Raw genomic sequence first — 6,000 nt, 5'->3', positions numbered from 1 at the left:
CCACGATCAAAAGAACCAGCTGAGAAACAAAGTCGGTGACATTTATCAATCTGGAAAGAGCTACAAAGCCATTTCTAAATCTTTGGGACTCCAGAGAACCACAGCGAGAGCAGTTATCCACACAATGGTGGAAACTTGGAACACTGCTGAACCTTCCCAGGAGCGACCGGCCTTCCAAAATTACTTCAATAGCGCATTGACGACTCATGCAAGGGGTCAGAAAGGAACCCAGAACAACATTTAAAGACCTGCAGGCCTCACTTGGTTCAGTTAAGGTCAGAGGTCATGATTCAACAACAAGAAAGAGGCTGGGAAAAATGGCCTGCACGGGAGAGTTCAAGGAGGAAACCACTCTGCAGTGGTTAGCCTGAGACTTCTGGGAATATATTCTGTGGACTGACGAGACAAACAGTGAGCTTTCTGCAAGGTTTGAGTCCTGTTACACCAAACTAACAGCATTTCCTAAAAAGATCATCACAGCAGCAGTCAGGCAGGACGACTCGCTGTAACTGATGGAAACATGATGTGAAGTTGGACCCTTTACACACGTACCAGACACGGACGTGGTGACAGCACTTATTCATTTTGACATTCGGTTTTACTGGTTTTACTGTGGTTTTACAGTTGGACACAGACACTCCCGCTTCGCTGTCACGTCCGCTCTCCTTCCCTCCGACTGTCACTGTGAACATATAAAGAGTCACAATCACATCCCAGCACACCTGTTCACCCCGCCCCTGCGCCTCCCCAGGAGCTCGCTGCGTCACCCCTCCTCTGCCAGAGACCACACCCACGCCACAAATGAATTCTGGAGGATGTCTGCCCATCAAGTGCACTTGGCTTATGCACGAGGACAATGATCTGAAACTCAAAGTGTGGACTTAAATCAAGTTGAGATGCTTTGGCGTGACCTTAAACAGTCGTTCATGCTGGGGAAAAACCCAAAACACTTCTGCAAAGACTCATTACCAGCTATCAGAAACACTTGACTGCAGTTCTCAGTGCCAACGGTGGTGCAACCTGTTATAAGGAGCAGTTACTTTTTCACACAGTGCAGGGGGATTCAGTTGTGTTTTTTCTTAATAAGGGAAAATAAATGGAATTTATTCAGGTTATCATTGTCTAACATTAGATTATAATTTGTTTGATGACCTGAGAGTATGACAAATACTAAACAATCAGGAAGGAGGCATACACAAATCATACATTAAAGCTTATGAGAAATCGTTATTCTATATATACACACTGTGATGGACCGAGCAGTGAAGGAAACTTAGGCACAGGCTAAAGTCCAAAACAATGATTTTTTATTTAACCCAAAAAACATAATTGGTTAACTCATGCAAAAAGAATCAAAATCTTGGGCCCATAAAAGAGGTCAAAACAACAAAACTCTACTCAAAGTTGACAACACAACTGATAACTCACACAAACTGACCTAACTTAATGAAGGGGAAACTTAAATAGTGGCTGATCAGCCCACAAAAACAGGAAAAGGGGTAAAACACACAAAACCTAACTAAACCAAACATAATGAACTCCAATTCCCCCCCATGGTCCTGAGTTATGGCGTGAACCAATTTGTAGTCTTCCTTTAAAGCTCGCTCTGCCCCTTTACCACCTCTTGGCTCCTTAATCAAGGGACTGGAACAGCTGCAACTACGGTAACTCAGAAAACAAAAGATTAATCATACATAACAGTGTAAACTAAAATGTGCGCACTTATTTTAGAATGCAGCGTTATGTGGATATGTGAATTAACTAAACCAAAACCAGCTATTTATTGTCCTGTAAATAAATTCCTATATTTAAAGAAAGAAATGTGAATGCAATGTTACTTATAAGCCTCTACACTAACATGGTGGGTATTACCACTGTGTGTCTGTAAGTGCAGCCATCACACACACATACAAACATTGTAGCATAGTTCACTTCAGTTGAGTTTGTCCTGTGATCAGTGTTGGTCAAGTTACTTGAAAAAAGTAATTAGTTACTAAAAACTGATTACTTCTCCCAAAAAAGTAATTTATTGATTACTTATTTTCAAAAGTAATTAGTTACTTAGTTACTTTTTAAAAACATGATACACAACCTGAATACGTAATAAAGCAACAGACCTTTCAGACCAATTCTACTTTTTCTGCATAATCCATCATTTAAAATGTAATCAAATGGAAAAGTCTCTTTTTAAAACTTGTTCTATTAGTTTTAATCTTTTAACTTTATGCATCAAGCAAAAATTAAATTATATGCACCAGTCTTTGACTGGAAGAAATTGTTTAACATTTCAACCTATTTCCTGCAGATTCCAGCACATAAAATAAAACAATGGTTTGTGTTTACACTCACTCTTTCAAATAGATGCGAGTAAAATGAATAAAATCAAAGACTCAGCAGCACTGAGTCCTGTCGCTCTTAAATCTATTGTCACCTGTTTAGCAGGAGTGGGACGGGTGGAGGTTTGCCCGGTGCAGCAGCCGTCATGTCAGTGGGGGGGATCCGGGGGTTTCTCTGTGAATGTCACATTCCCGTGTTTGCTCAGATTTGAAGTTTAATTTTTCGCTGTAGAAAGACGTTTTCTTCCCACGCAGTGAACAGCAGACGCTAATGTTTTTGTCACTTTTTACGGAATCAAACTCAAAGTAATGTCAGTACTTCCACGCTGTAAATGCTGCATGGTCGTACTCTGTCCTGCACTCCATATTATCCACTGGTGTTCTGCACGTTGTCATGAGACACTCTCACAAACAAAATCATGACGGTAACGCAGCGTGCTTACGGGAAAGTAGCAGTAATCTAATTACTTTTTTTGCAATAGTGATCCCTTACATTACTTGTTAGTTGAAAAAGTAATCAGATTACAGTAAGCCGATCCTTGTAACTACACAGCACTTTAGCTGTTACTTGTAACTAGGGCTGCCACGATTAGTCGACTAGTCACGATTACGTCGACTATCAAAATCGTCGACGACTGATTTAATAGTCGACGCGTCGTTTGAAGCTTTGTAAGATCCTGAAAAACGCAGGAATAAGTAGCAGGATTTAAGAGTGTAATAACGGACTGAAACAGAAGATGGCAGCACTGCATGTACAAGGATACCAGCTGCCGTTAAACCCCGAAGAAGAAGAAGCAGCGTCCCAGAATTCATAGCGCAGCCCAGCGCAGTTTCCAACAATGGTGGCAGCTAGTTAGTTTTAATATTGCTCTTATTATTCTTTCTGGGTCACAAAATAAACATTTAACATATTTTCAGGCGAGAATGTAGCTGTGTAAACCTCAAATATCTGCTCAGTTTATCAAGACACCGCATATTTTCAAAAGCGCTCCGACGTTTTCGGAAACGTCTGTTACCCACTAGCTCGATAGCGAGCCGGGGGCTAGGCTAACTAGAGCCGTGAGAACACCGGACTCCCGGCAAATCTTTTTCAAACCCACCGCCGTCTTTCGCTACTCAGGTTAAACATGATATATGAGTCACTTGGATAACTTAAAAATGTAATTGTTTGGCTTTTTTTAGTATTTTATTTTGTAACAAGTGTCACCTGGCAGTTTGTTGCTCTCTGCCAGGTGATTGGCTGAAGAGCTGTGAAAAGGTAGTGGGTGTGTGGGGTGAAGTCAGCGCTCTTCTGTGGAAAAAACCAGAGGCAATTAATTCACTCAGGTGCGAGTGGGTATACTGTCGGTAAGAGACTTTTGCCATTTTTTGTTTGGATCTTTTGCTATTGCATGTGCCTATTTTTTTAATGTGTCATTGGACTTTTTTAGTGTGACCACGAATTTTAATAGAAGAATTGATCAAGCCCTAGATCGACTGCGCGCAGGGAAACTGATCAATATTGTAGGTATATTGAGTGTTTGTTTTAGTTTCATGATTTTGAATGGTTTTATAAAATTGCTATTTTATTGGGTAATATTTTAATTGATAATGTTGTTTGTTTTTCAGCTGTGCTTTCTCTGCTGTCCTTTTTTTTTTTTTTTGTTCTTTTGATTGATTTGTAATTTTGTTTTGGTTAGTCCGTCCAGCCGTAGAGGCGGTTATTGATTGAGAGTAAGTTTTGTAAGGGCGGACTAACCTCTCTTTTGTTTTTTTTTTATTTTAATTGTTTGTGCCACTTCCCTTTATCTCTCAGATCACAGGCCATACATAGCACTGATTCCCAGCTGCGCTGAGACCCGAATTGTTTGCAGTGTGTGCCACGATTGCAGTGTCACTAAGCGGGGTGTGACGGGTTGTAGTGTTATTTTGCACAGTTTGTGTGGTAAGTCTCATGTGCAGCTGGGATATCAGCAGGATGTGTTGTAAGTCCTGTTTGGAAACGACTGGGAATTTGTATGTTTAACTCATGTAATAAATAAATGATCAATTATTTCTTTGCCCCGTTTACTCATCCCTTGTCCTCGGTTACATTTTGGCGTTGTCGACAGGATTCAAGGGAGTGGCCATTTTGTTTTGTTATTTTGTAAGGACAGCAGGGACAGGTTTGTAAGATTGGAGAGAAGGAACAGCCAGGTCTCGATCGCCATCATGGAGGGAAGCGAGCAACAAACAATGGCCCAACGTATACAGGAGTTGAAGAATGAACTTAGAGACTTGAAAACAGCATCTGTGGGTACAGAGAGGCCCTCTACATCAACAGGAGCTACAGGAAGTGAATCAGAGACTGTGAGACCCAATCCTGTGGTATACGTACAACAGGATAGAAAGTTGCCAACATTTTCAGGGAAGTTGGACAATATGGGCTCACTGACTCTAGATGAGTGGATTGAGCAAATGAGAGACTTTGTGCGCACGAGAGGCAGAACAGAAAAAGAGCAAGCTCAAATCATTTTTAACCATTTAGAGGGTACTGCACGCACTGAGATAAAGTTTTTGCCAAAGGAACAGAAAGAAAATGTTGAGAAAATTTTTGATACACTGAAAGAAATGTACAGTTGCTTAGATTCCCACATTTCTTTGCAACGCAGATTTTTCAATCGTAAACAATTAGAAGGCGAGTCCTTAATTGACTTTTCTCATTCCTTGATGGCCTTAATGGACCAGATTATTAAAACGGATGAGGAAGCCGCAAGAAAAGCTTCAAAAGATCTGCGTGATCAATTTTGTGATGGTGTTAGAGATCTGACATTGAGGATCAGGCTGAGAGATTTGATTAATGCCAACCCACAGTGGACGATTCGTGAGGCGAGAGCCGAAGCGACCAGGTGGATGGCACAGTATGAGAATCAGCCTTTTAGGTCTAGATATAATCAGTCTGTTTCAGTCTCTGCAGATATGCAAGCTTCTTGTGAAAGTGTCGATTCTAGAACATCAGAATATGCTGAGTTGGTGTCCCTTTTTAAAGCCCAACAGACACAATTAGAGTTGGTCATTAAGGCATTAAACCCACAGGAGGTGGCTGCTTCTAGCAATCACACTTCTCGACGTAGAAGGACGGTGAATGGTAAACCCATTTGTTTTAGGTGTGAGCAAATTGGACATATTGCCCGATTTTGCCCGACATTACCCAATTCTGATGGAAATCAGCATGAAAGAGCAGCTAGGGCTGATGGCCAAACTACTGGGGCGGCGGAAAACTAGTACCCACCAGTGCACAGAGCCACACACTGGTGGGAGGGTTGCAAGGCTCCAGTAATGTAGAACTCGGTCATCTAGTTGGTGAATGCTTGGAAGGGGAGGTTGATTTGGGTGGGGTTATTATTTCATGTTTGCTGGACACAGGGTCCATGGTCACAACAATCACAGAAAGCTCTTTTAAAAATAACTTTTCTCATCTCAGTGATAAAAAGCTTAAAGACTGTGGTTGGTTGGGACTTAAAGCAGCTAATGGCCTACAAATTCCTTATTCTGGGTATATTGAGTTGGATGTTACAATCCTGGGAATTCACCTACCTCGTCGAGGGGTGTTGATTGTGGGAGATCCAACAGATAGCCACATGGCACAGAAAAAGACATCTGTACCTGGTGTGTTAGGAATGAATGTATTGAACCCCCTTTACTC

This window comes from Rhamphochromis sp. 'chilingali', assembly GCF_963969265.1.
Source record: "Rhamphochromis sp. 'chilingali' genome assembly, chromosome: 2".
NCBI lineage: Eukaryota > Metazoa > Chordata > Actinopteri > Cichliformes > Cichlidae > Rhamphochromis > Rhamphochromis sp. 'chilingali'.
Note: the sequence above shows the minus strand (reverse complement) of the source record.